The sequence below is a fragment of the Alligator mississippiensis genome, chromosome 1 (assembly GCF_030867095.1).
Source record: "Alligator mississippiensis isolate rAllMis1 chromosome 1, rAllMis1, whole genome shotgun sequence".
Lineage (NCBI taxonomy): Eukaryota > Metazoa > Chordata > Crocodylia > Alligatoridae > Alligator > Alligator mississippiensis.
Window position 1 is genome coordinate 220,715,254 of NC_081824.1, and position 13,477 is coordinate 220,728,730.

Here is a 13,477-nt window from a genome sequence, read left to right on the forward strand (position 1 = left end):
ATTGCTTTCCTCAAAGTATCCAGTATTTTAATATCCAGTATATTAATGTGTGGATATCAGTGTTTATTCTTTGATTTGTAACTGGTTGAGGAATGAAAACTATGTTCATCTTGTGATGAAATTTCAGATAGGCTTTTGGAACAGTTTTTGTCCAAATACTTCCAAGCTGGAGATGATTTGCTCAAGTTGGGGTTCAGTTTTTGCACCTACTTATTTTATATTTGTATCACAACTTAAAATTAGTTTAAGGCATGTTTTCAAAACATAGCCATCCACATCCTAGATGAATGTAAGTGTAATATAACTCCAAAATAGAAATACTTTCAGGCATTTTGTGAATTTAAGTTGGGAAAGAAACTAGGTGGTGTTTTTTTCACCTGAAAAATCCATTGCCTCAATCATCTGCTTATAGCCTAATCCTTTAGTTTATCACTCCTTTGAAATAAGAATATCTACCAAATGTGTTGCCCGTTGTGTTGGATTTGTTTGAATCTTTCATAATTGTGATTTTTGGCCAGCATCTGTGTTTGTGACCCGGCTGTTCTCTTTAAATACAGTGCCATTTATCCAAAAGCAGGTTCAGATTGTCTGGCGGAGAGGAGGAGGCTGGAAATTCTATCACTTACCCCTGAGGTATTTACTAGGATTGTTCCTATTAGAATCCATTAAATTTCCCAAGTTGCTGTCCTACACACTCAAAGGAAAACATGACTTAAATGGCCCAGAAGTGTGCTACTTGCAGGTTTTAAAATGTTTTCTAACATTTTTTGGTTTTGTTTTTTGTGTATGTAAAATTTGTCATCATTTGACAATCCTGGACTAGGGCAGATCAGACTTCTTGATTTGTTGCTGGAATATTGACATTTTTCTGTTCATGAAAGTATGTACACTGGGTGATTGTAGAGCAGCTCTTCAGTAGTTGAAAGGTTTTTTTTTTTGTTTTTACATTGGCCCAGGAAGGGCAGGAGGTATTAGATCTTAATACTGCAATGTTCCTATATATAGAAACACTTATTTAACAGCACAAAATTTTATAATTTTCTCTGGTTCAAGCCTGGAAACCTTAGGAAGAATAAATTGCTAGTTTGAGAACTTAAAGCAGTAGACATGTGGATACGTTTTACAGGCAACCTGCTGATCTGTCTCCTGTGTTCTAGCTTCTACTACTATATTAACCTGATCTATAACCTGAATCCCTCTTTCTCTAAAGTAGAAAACTGATTACATACATAACAAGCACGGGAATGGTATGAGATTTCTGTGTTTGTGTAATAGTGGTTTTTTTCCTCACAGCATGCACCTTTTCCCTCTAAATTAGCTACTAGAAATGAGGGGTGAGAATTTTAAGTGAGGAATGCAGTAATAGCAGCTTCTGTAATATAAGCCTCTGCTAGGGGAAAGAGAAGGTAACACTGCACATGCAGTGAGCACTCAGGGTACTGCAGCTGCTTACTGGACATGTTCTCTTTCTCCCTGCAACGGATTCAGCAGGAGCCTCTACCCTAGCACCTGAGCGGAGGCTTTTACTGAAATAGGTGAGTGGGTCCTCAGTTGATTCTGTAGATGCAGCTGGCTACCCAACCCAGCTCAGGTCAAGAAAGAGGGCTTGGGCATTTTTCCTAGCCAGCAGCACCTGTACTGTTCTGTAGCTAGGGGGATTAACAGAGTAGTTAAACCACCTCCAACAAACAGTGTTTATCAAGACAGTCATTTTAGCTTTTCAGATGTATGTAAATCACTTCAGATATCATACCTAGCGGACTACCGAACTTGAGGTGGCACCCAGTTGATTTCATGGACACATACCAAAGCTGGTAGCCACTTTTGCAGGCTGAATGTGGTGGGTCCCCCCTCCCATATCTGATTGGCTGAGGGGTCCTGGTGGCCCTGCCCCTCACTGCTGATTGGCTGCAATAGCTGTCTGTCATGCAGCTGCTTCCCCCCCGTCCCCTACTGATGGGTGGAGAGGAGCAGGGCTGTATGACAGACCGCCCTCAAAACCAATAAGTAGCAAGGAGTGGAAGCGCAGCCATCGTGCTGTGCCAACAGCCCCCTCTCCCCAGTGGGATGTGCAGCTGGGCCCAAAGGGAACCAACACTGTGTTTTTGGTAAGTTTTATTTATTAATTTATCCAGAGCCCACCCGAAATCTCAGTTTCTGCGAAAATTGCGCAATCGCAGTTTTAGTAGGTTCCTAATCATACCTTCCAAGAAACACCTTTCAGTTCACAAGGGTGGAAGACTGGCATATAGCAGTCTTCCTCAGGATGGCTTTTGGTGACTGTAGCATGTATAAAACCTTTCAGCAGGTTATAGTTGAAATTTTATAGCAGGAAATAAGCCATTACATTGGTTTGTGCATCTGATTGCCTCATATTTAACACCTCCCCCCCCAATATCATATTTTCTTACCTATAACCCACACCTTTTCCTCCAAAACTTGTTGGGAAAATCTGAGTGTACATCTTATGCAAGGAAAAGGGCTCCCCCCTGGGTCCAGAAATGTGTGTGTGTGTGGCCGGGGGGGGGGTGTTGAGGTGATGACAGCATTCATTGCCACAGCTCCAGGAACTTCTCCCCCACTTAATTTGTGGACCCATGGGGAGTTCCCCTCCTCAGCTGTGCACTGGATCAGGATGGTGCATGGGATTGGTCCTTGGACAGACTTGGTACAGAGGGTCTGACACAGCACATGGTCCTAGACCCGGCACATGGCTCCAGAGCCAGTGTGCAGTCCTGGACTCAGAATGCAGCCCTGGAACCAGTGCTCAGCAGTGCTGCCCCAGTGCAACATATTGGATTGGGTGCTGGCATTCTGAATTGGGTCTTGCTGGATTGGGCTGCCTCAGTGTGTTGGATTGGACCCTGCTGCATGGGCACAGTGCAGCGTGCTATTGTCAGGCCCAAGCAAGCAGCCCCGTGCCCCAGAGACCTGACATCCAAAGTATGATTCCCTCTCTCCCCCTCCCTTCTTAGAGCCTTTCAAAAATAGGGGCATGTTATATGCATGAAAATATAGTAAGTACCTAAAAATTGTATCTCCTGCACCAGTCTGAGTAGTAATGAAATTTAAAATAATCTTTAGGCACAGTGAAAATAGTGGATTGATGGAAGGGCTGGTGATGAAATGAACATTTACTTGTTCTGGCATTTTGAAGACTAGAAGCAGAGATGGGAAACCATCTTGGTAAAAACACTTGAGACTTTTCTTTATAAAGTGAAAGAAACTGAAAATTACCATGGTGGCTCAAATATGAGAAGTTACTTAAAAAAAAAAAAAAAAGGATTTTTGGTAGTCCTTAGACTTTTTTCCCCTGCTTTTGTAAACCTCCCCCCACCAAGTAACCATGTGCCAGCACTCCAGCCTGAAATTTGAAAGCCAAATTTTGCTTTTGCACTTGAACATTATCTCTAGTCAGAGACTTCCCAAGCTGAATTCTGTTCTTGCTTATGTCTGTGCAGCCCTTTGGGACTGTGAGAGCCCTAACTATAACTGACTGTCAACAGAATTGTCCATTCAGTTATATTTGAGCAAGATCAGAATCCAGCACCTTCTTTTATAGTTATTTAGGTCCTGCATGTGCAGTAAAACTGAATTTTGTAACTTGGGTGATCAGATATGATTCAATATACTCAGGAATCAGTTCGGCTGGATAAAAAGTGCTATCTTTATTGCATCATTTTCAGACTTATAATTCAGTGCCTAACAGAACATTTGAAAGCTTGTCTACCTTTATTCCAATAATGTAGTTAGTCCAATAAAAGAGATCACCCCCCAAAAAATCGTTGCCTCTTGTGCAAGTCCTGGATCATCACAGCTACAACTTGATTCTAGCACTACTTAGCAACAAAAAAATATTTAAAGTACAAGTATGTAACTGCAGAAAATATCGTTTTCCTCTTTTTTTTATTTCTGACATGATTTCTCACTAAATTTACCTTTAAGAACATATATCTTTACTTGTGGTTAATTGATTTTAAAAAGACTGTAATGAAACGGCTGAATCTCTGTTATACTTCAGCTATCCACAGTGTGTCAGTAATTGCATGCAAGAAGTTGCCTCTTTTTAATGATTTCTAATTCATTGTTCCATTGAGCATCAGAATTTGTTAAACATGTTTGCATGTATATGTGGCTGTTACAAGATTTTCACAAGGATGTTTTGTTGCTGCCAGTAATGAATTCTTTGCAAAGCAGAGCTCATGGCTTTGAAACTTGTCTTAATTTGTCGTCTTATATAATACAGTATTAGGTTTAAATCACATTCATCTTGGCACCCTTGTGAATGCACTGTAATGGTCTGTAAATATGTAATCACATATTGCTTTTCCCTGAGACCTCTTCCTTGTACAGTATACAAGATAGAGATACTGTTAATTGTCTGGATAGGTATTATTTTGTTTATCCTTGTCATTCTCTGCGTGTCCCCAAGCCTAATTTAAACACTATTTAAACCCTGCACTAAATACCCAGGTTTTCTCTGGTATTGTCACTGTAGTATGATTGTTTTGCAAACACTGAATTCATTTTCATAATGTATTTTGAAGCAGAGTGGTATTATCCCTGTTTCACAGGTCAGAAGCTAAGGCATAGGAGAGTCGAAGCCCAAAATTATTCCACTGAGTTTGGGAGCCCTGCGCAAGATGCCTTGGGCCTATTTTTTCTTAGATTCATAGACATTTGGGCTGGAAGGGACCTTGGAAGATCTTCAAGTCCAGCCCTCTGCCCCAGGGGCAGGAAGTCAGCAGGGGTCATAGGATCCCAGCAAGATAAATATCCAAATGTGTCTTGAAGGCGTTCGAAGTAGGTGCTTGAACCACTTCCGATGGCAGTCGATTCCAAACCTTGGGGACTTGGACAGTAAAGAAGTTCTTCCTTATGTCCAGCCTGAAAGGGTCATGGAGGAGTTTGTGACTGTTCGATCTTGTCCTCCCTCGAGGCGCTCTGGTGAATAGATGTTCCCCCAGATCCTGGTGAACACCCTGATAAACTTTTGGCGGCCACCATATCACCCCTGAGTCTGCGCTTTTCCAGGCTGAAGAGTCCCATAGCTCTCAGCCTCTCATCATAAGGTCTGTTTTCCTGACCTCTGATCATGCGTGTGGCTCTCCTCTGCACCCTCTCAAGCTTCTCCACATCCTTTTTTGAATTGTGGAGCCCAAAACTGGATGCAGTACTCCAGCTGTGGCCTCACCAAAGCCGAGTACAACAGGAGAATGATGTCCTGGGATTTGCGTGAGAAGAATCTGTGGATGAAAGCCAGCATTTTGCTCGCTTTACTAGCCACAGCATCACTTTGAAGGCTCATGTTCATCTTGTGGTCAATCATGACCCCCGAGTCCCTTTCGTCCACTGCCAAGCCTATAAGCATGCTGCAGGTTTTTCTCCCAAGGTGGAGAAGCTTGCATTTTTCAGTGGTAAACACCATCATGCTCTCATCCGCCCATTTCCTGAGCCTGTCAAGGTCAGCCTGGATCTCCCTCCTGTCCTCATGCTTTACCCCAAAGTTTGGTGGTGTTGGCGAACTTGGCCATTCCATTTCTGATGCCAATGTGCATGTCATTAATGAAGATGTTGAATAATATAGGCCCAAGGACAGAACCTTGATGGACCCCACTGGTCACAGTACACCATGATGATTGACTTCTGTCAACCACCACCCTCTGGCTTTTTTGAAGTCAAGATATATGACATCAATCACTTCCCCCTTGTCCAGGTGATAGGTCACCTGGTTGTAAAAGGAAATAAGATTGGTCAAGCAAGACCTACCCACGACAAACCTGTGCTGGCTATCCCTCAGGATTTTGCCATCAGCCGGTCTGTTGAGAATGGTCTCTTTGATAATCTTTTCTAGGATCTTCCCCGGGATAGAGGTCAGGCTGATGGGCCTGTAGTTTGCCGGATCCACTTTCCTCCCTTTCTTGAAGATAGGCACCACATTGGCCTTCTTCCAATCATCGGGCACTTCACCAGAGCACCAAGAGTTTTTAGCATACTTCACACTTTTATAGTACTTCATATGTTCAGCATCCAACTACCATTTGATTTCAGCGTAGTTATGAGCATTTTTGCAAATCTAGCTCCAGCTGTGTTAACCTGGGTAACCCCAAAAAATGAGGAGTTTATAATTAGTGGTCAACTGTGACCACTTTTGTTTAAGTGACTTTCTTGGCACCACATAGGAACAGCATAGCAGACATAGAGATTAAATTTAGTTCCTGAGAGGGTCATTCATCTGTCTCAACCAGGAGATTATTTGGTTTGATTTTGATTTTTTTTTTTTCCACACTTCTTGTAAATGAGGCCTTCATAGTTTTGAGCACTTACTTTGCACACATGATACTCTAGTTTAGAGCAACACTTTAACACTGCTCTGACTCTTAAGTGGGTTTGGGACCTTTAAAACTACTGTGTTGATTTGGTGATTAAGCTAAGCAGTTAGCTGTGACCAGTAGTATGCTCGTACAGTTTTCCCTCGCTTTATGCTGTATGTACGTTCCTGGAAAATGATGCATAACTCGAATTCGTATAAAGGGAACCCATTTTATAATGTAACAAATGGGGATATGTTTCAAGACCTTGACTGTACTGACCCCCGGACCCATTTCTACGACTTTTACAAGACAACTCACCAACAGCAGACAGTGCACACAAACACAGGGTACTATTATAATGAGGATGGCAGCTACAGAAACACATACCGCAGACAATGAGCGAGGAGCACAGATCCACACAGGAGACTATATTTCGGTGTGTGTCATTCCCACGGCTCATTGCACAAAGCAGCTGACTGTAAACTTCCACCACATCGATCGCATAAGAGTAAATTTACCTTGCATAACAAATTTTTGGTATAAAAAGGGTCATCGCATAATAGCGAATTCTCATATACAGAAACCTCATAAAGCAAGGGAAACCTGTATCTGCTTTGGGGACCAGCTGCTAGTGGAAATGAAACACACTTTGCCTGTGAGTCAAAGCTGTTCAGTTCTTAGTGGTTATAAACCCTTCTGCCTTAGCATCCTTCCATATCCATCTGTTTTCTGGTTCCTGTGTCTAGTTCCCTCTGCTCTGGTGCCCAATTCTAGGCCCCTGTCCTTGTTCTTCCTCTTTCACCCTCTTGTTTTAGGCAGGGCAGGGTGGCACCTTTTTAGACTAACTTGTTTAGAGAGGCATAAACTTTCATTGGCAATATCCTTACTTTCTCAGATGTTAGGAATGGACTTGCAAGAGAGCAAGTTAGCCTGTTCCCTCCACATTTGTATTGCCTGGGATATAGGTAGTGAAAGCAGAAGAGATGCTACTGTCCGCTTATCTTTTGTTCTGGTATTTGGCACTGCAGAGCCTTCCCCCTGTAGCTGTTAAGAGGAGCATGACTGGGAAAGTGCTGCATTTCCTGGAAATTAAACAATTTTATTTTATTTTTTTAGTGAAGGGCACGTGCGCAGTCTCTTTGCATATAAGAGTTAAGAATAGAGCATGTTCAACGCAGGTGGGACGCCTTCAGATGTCCAACTGGAGATCTGTGACTGCTTACTCAAACCACAGGTCTCAGATTCTTTTAACAGAGGGAAGTAGGTTGATACACCAGATAGAATTTTTTTCTTAATAAATGCCAAAGTGATTTGCATTTGTTTTTGCTTTGACAATTTTTGTGAACCTTAAAATAGATTTTTTTTAGTCATCTTTTACAATTTCTTAACCTTTTCGGAATGAGTTTTGTCTGTTCTTCTATTTCTGTTGCCAAACCATGCAGTTATCTAACCCATTGCTGTACCGCAGGAGACTATTTGCAAAAGGATTTTAATAACCAGATGTTTAAAATGAAAAGAAAATTAAGAAACTAGCATAGGAAAACTTTTTTTAAATGGAAAGTCTGAGTTCTGAAGTAATTTAAAAATTTAAATGTTGGCACAAATTTTCTCACAATGATAGAAAGCATGCTTTATGAATGATTCAAGGATAACAATCATTCACAATCATTTTAACGTAAGTTCAGTAACAGCAAAAATCTGTTAGATGCAGTTCAAGCTTCTTAGCGCTGTTTCCTTAGGTACAAAATGATTGTTTCTAAATGTCTGTTCCTCTGTTTCCTGATAGTCCACACTTATTTCAATTGCTTTTTTGTAGCAGCTTTAGCCAGCTCTCCAAGTTCTTTAAATATTCCCATAGATGATAAATGTGCAAGATTACAACTTCATTCCTTATACCTTTATTATTATTGTTGTTGTTGTTGTTGTTATTATTATTATTATTATTATTATTATTATTATTATTATTAGATGTGTAACTAGGGGCATTGATTCTTTGGGAGAAATTAGTTGTTGGACACTGGAGTTAAGAGAATTTAAATTTTAATTTGTTCCTATTCTAGGTAAAAATAATAGAATATAGAACCGGAAGGGACCCCCTGGCTTCCTGAGCCTAGTCCAGCTGTTTTCCATTTTATAAGCAACTACAGACTATATTCCCTTTCCTAAAATGCTCAAGAGCCATCTTAAAGCCAGTTGTATGTTACCCCTTCTACTCCTGTTGAAGGCTGTTCCAGAATCTCACTGATCTAATGATTAGAAATCTTTTCATTTCCAGACGAAATTTATTCATGGTCAGTTTATATATTGGTCTTTTCTTGTGCCAACATTGTCCTTTATTTTAATTGGTTCTTTTCCCTTTCTGTTATTTTCTTCCCTGTAACAGGTTGGTTTGTCCCCTTAAGGCTACATAGAACAGAAGTTCAGTTTCTACATGGAGAATCACTGTTCTCCTGGTAGAAACCAGAAGTGTACAGACAATCAATTTTTTTGTCTCATGAAGCAAAAATGGCTGCTCTGGGAGAAAAGTAACCCTGGAACAATCAGGGTTAAGTTGTTCCCAGGAGACTGAATGTCTGGATACTTTCCCCCATCTCCAGGACCAGGAGACCAGGTGAAGGGGCAAAGGCTCCTATACCTTCCTGAGATGAGGGCTACCCTGCTCTTTAAAAGTGGGCAGGGGCTTTACCCCATTGCTTCCTCTGCTTGGCTTGCAGAAGCCGAGTTCAGGGAGTGGCACTGTTTCCTAGTTCCTCCTCATTCCCATTTCCTTCCCCCTCCAGCCCCTTATCCAAGCCAGGAAAGTACCCAGCTTGGGGAAGGAGCTGGGGGCTATGCCTCACTATTTCTTTTCCTCTCAGACTGGTTCAGGAGAGGAGAAGAGCTGCTGCTCCCTGCCTCTTCTGCAAGCCAGACACTGCCCTGCTTTGCAGTAGTTTCTCTCCACTCCCAGAGACTGAGCATGAAGTGGAGGCAGCTGCTTCTCAGTCCTGTTCCCCTGAACTTGATCTGGGGCAGATGCAGGGAGTCTTTCCTTGCTGCTCCACTCTCCCTGAGGATTAGGAGAGGTGGAGCAGGCACTGCTCCCTTTGCCTTCCCCAGATCAGGATTATATCCTAGTTTTGGGAAGGCATGGAGAGTAGGCAAGAGGGAGTGGCTGCAGATGTTTGTACTGCTTCCTCTCCTGGAAGGATTTCTCATTTCCAGTAGAAATGAGTCCCTGTATGCAGCCTAAGAGGGAGTAGACAGCCTTGTTGTAGACTGAACCCACAGCAGGTTGTTATCTAATGAGGGGGCATATCCCACTAGCAGTTAAAAACCCAAAGGTAGAGAACAGAGAGTGGCAAGCTGGGGGAAGGAGCAACTTGTGGTTAGGAGGCAGGCTGGAATCCAGGTAAGCTCACTACCAGGACTACCAGACAGTACACTGCCAGAGCTAAAAAGCTTCTGCTATCACCCAGAGAAGGGCTGACCATTTTATTTGCTTGCTTTTTTATTTAAATACAAAGATTGTGTTTGTGTATAGAGGACTGACTGAGGAGCAAAGGGAGCAAAACCAGCCTGCAAGTCAGCCCAATCAAACTTTTATCAAACTCCCCAATCATATCTTTTATTTTAGGTTAAGTGAGCCATGTTCTTTTTTTTTTTTATTTTTTATTTTTTATTTTTTTTTAAGTCTTCTCATCTACAACTGTGTTTCTTCTCATTACAATGTTCTCCTGGTCATTCTAATAGCCCTTTTCTACACAGTTCACATGCTTGAATGAGGAACCAGATTTGGACATATTGTTCCCAATGAGGTGTCACCTCGTCTTGGATCATATTTGTCTATTCATCACATTAGCTTATAGTCATCTGTGATCAACTAGTTTGTACAGGTCCTTCTTTTACTCCTCTTATGCTTCCAACTGATGAGCCCTCAACAGATTGCTGCCTGGTAAAGTGGTATGCAAATAAGCCCGCAACTTTGGTAAGCTTATAATAAATCTACCTGAAATAGACGGTTACTTTTTTTTCCTTCTGCAGTCATAAGCCTTTTGACCACTTAAATACATTTTTATTTTAAGGAAGTGGTCTGGACAGTAGTTTCTGAGCCATTCTAATTGATGGAGAAAGTCTAATGCCTTTCTTGTGGTATTGGCAGTCTCATGAAAGGGCTATGCTTTCCTCCAAGTCTTACTTTGCCAGATGGATCAAATAATTCCATTTTCCAGGCAGATAAATCTGAAGTCCAGTACCCTCAGTTGAGCTTCATTCTGTTGAAGAAGTGACGTGTGTCTCTATTTCAGTATCAGCCCTCTTCAGAGAGAATCTGCAAATTTACCACCTGACCATCTGAATTCCTTATCCAAGTATTACTGAGTTCAGTTGCTGTTATTTTGGATACAATTTCTGGACAACAGATGAGTCTATTGTCAATGCTTTCTGGATAACCTGTACGATTGAAAACAATTCAACATATATTCTGTTTATATGAAGGAACAGTTCAGTGGTCACATTTTTATTGTTCTGTGGTAACATCTCTCTTATTTTTCCTAACTTTTCACTGTTATTATCCTGCTTGTTGGGCTAGCTGGATGTATGCTGGCTGTTTCTATTAGTTCTGGCTTCATTGTGCAAGAAATAACTTTTTATGTTGGGGGAATTTTGAGGGGGATTTTTTGATAATTTTTCTATTGTCCTGATTATAGGCCATGGTATAGACCACTTCTAGGTCCTGTCTGTATACCTAGAACTTGATTGTATAACTCAGGGGTATCAGACTCATCTTATGTCCTGGTGCTGCTTTCTGGCTAGATCCCACCTGGGACATACAGCTGTAGTTACTTTGGCTTTGACTTGAGACATGGCTGCAGTGCCAGCTGTGCCTCTGGTACAAGGTTTGAGGTGCAACGGTGGCTCCCTCCACGTGTCCCGTGGCAGCTGCAGCATGGGGCCTTGATAGGGCCAGTGGTTGAGGAGCTGGGTCCAGCAATGGCAATAGGTCAAGCGGCCAGAGGGTAAACAAGGTGTCTGGGGCAACCTGCTGCCAATGGCCATATCTGTTAGGGATAGCAGAAATAACTTTGGGATTGGTAGGTGGAGTAGTGTTTAAGATCAAGGAACCATTCCAGTAATTGGCTTGATTTTATTAACGAACTACAAACTTGCCCAGTAAGCAATGTCACATACCACGCAAATGCAGCTGCAAGTAGGATAGGAAGACTTCAGTGCTAGGATTCCCAGGGTCTGCTGACCAGGTGTCTAGCATATCTTGGGTATTGAATGCTGTGAGGTGAATTTCTGATGATTCCAACTTGCTTCTGAAGCTTAAGCTTCTTATATTTCATTGAAGGTGGGTTGCTGTGGTGTTGAGAGTGAACTAATCACCTTTGAATGAGCCAATCACATTTCAAAATTCAGTTTAAGTTCTACAAATGTATGCATGGTTTCCTGGCAACTTTTGCAGGTGCTCGCTGTACCATACTGGCGTCCAGTCATTTCACTTGCTTACGTGCCCCCTGCACGGTGCTGTCCCAGACTGTTTCCTTTAAAGTCTGAGTTGTGAAACCACGTCCCCTTGTGTCTTGCTTACTAACAGGGGTTACAAATAAGTTACAAGATTCTGTCTTCAGAGATGCTCAAAATAGCTAACTAATTATTAAAGCACAGCTCTCACCCCCTTTTATGTTACAATGTCCACCAGGGCCCAAGGGTCCTGGATTCTCTGGCAGGCATCACCTGAGCAGTTCCACAGGCTAGCTCCTGCCCGCAGGCCGTATATTTTGACACCTCTGTTGTAACTGATCAGGGGAGAAACGGAGAACATGGCTGCAAACAGTGTTTTCCCACCTGCCTTGTGGGTCATTCAGGGATATGTGGTCAAGGAGACTTCTTTATACGTATTGTCACAGCAGGGTCCTTCAGGAGGGCCGTGATCTCCTCGAAGTCCCTCGCTCCGTGTCAAGGCCAGCCCAAGGCACCCTCTTATTCTCGCCCACCACGTCTTGCTGGAAAATATGATTGGGAGGCTGCCTATGACTCCCTGGGCACGGCTACTCGGGACCTTTATCCCCGCGGTTCTTCCGGACTCCTGTGGTCTCCCGGTATGACGGGTGCTCCCCTGGCACCCTAGCCTTATGGGCTATGCGTGGCTCCTACCAACCCCTAATACCACGCCCCAAGCCTCGCAGATGTGCTGGACGTTGGACTGTCAACATAACACGCCCGTTCTCCCGGGCCTCCTCTAATCTCGCCCACTCCTGGGCCTCCCCTGTAGTCTAGCCCACTCCTGGGCTCTGTCTAATACCCAGCTCCTCACTGGGACTCTCGTCTAGCCCACTCTGGGCCTTCCCTAAAAGTGTGATCCCGCTCAGGGACCCTCTAGCGGGTCTCCGGTCCTTTAGGCCAACCGCACAGCTACCCTCTCTGATCCCGGCTCACCGCGCTGCTATCCCCTTTCTCCAGGGACAACTGCAGCACCCTGCCTGTATCTGAGGGCTGTTGCCGCACTAGCCTACAGCAATGCTCACTACGCCCGTCTTGGGCTTCTCAATATGGCGCTCCCCCTCTTCGGGGCTCGCCACGCCCACACTAGGGCTCCCTAGCAGTGCCCCCTTCTGGGGCTCGTCATGCCTGCTCTGGGGCTGGGGTCTACGTACCCCGCATACAACCCGGGGTCTTTGTTCCCCGCCCGCAACCCACTGGTTGCACTCCTCACTGTGAGCTGCGCCTGCACTGGCGCTGTGCCCTCACTGGTGCTGGGGTCCCCATACCACTGGGGTACCTATGAGGATAATGCGCCCTCCCTGGCGCTGGGGCCCCACCCCTCTGGGGTCCCTATGAGGCCTCCTCCAACCCCTACAGCCTCACCCAAGCCTCCGGTATAATATCTAAGCCGAACATAAACTAGAGCCTCCTGGCTGTAACTCAAACACGAAAGCCCTATGGCTATAACAACATTGCTCCATATGACAATGGTACTTGCTACTAGGCTCCTCTCCGCATCCTCACTCCCGAAGCTCCTGCCTCTCCGGCTGCTGGCAGGGAACTGCCAGCCTGGCCTCAGCCCTGGGCTTTATGAGGGCCAGGCCCTGCCCCCTTCTGGCCAGCTGATTCTTATTAGTTGCCCCGGCAACTCGCAGCTGTGCTCCTTAGGCTCTGCCAGGGTTCTCTCCCTGGCAGTT

The 13,477-nt window shown here is 43.9% G+C and overlaps 1 protein-coding gene across 2 annotated transcripts in view; it reads left to right on the forward strand.

Annotated features, from left to right (window-relative positions):
- ESF1 (ESF1 nucleolar pre-rRNA processing protein homolog) overlaps positions 1–13,477 on the forward strand; it is a 75,162-nt gene that overhangs the window by 33,981 nt on the left and 27,704 nt on the right. The gene's annotated exons all lie outside the window — the stretch shown is intronic.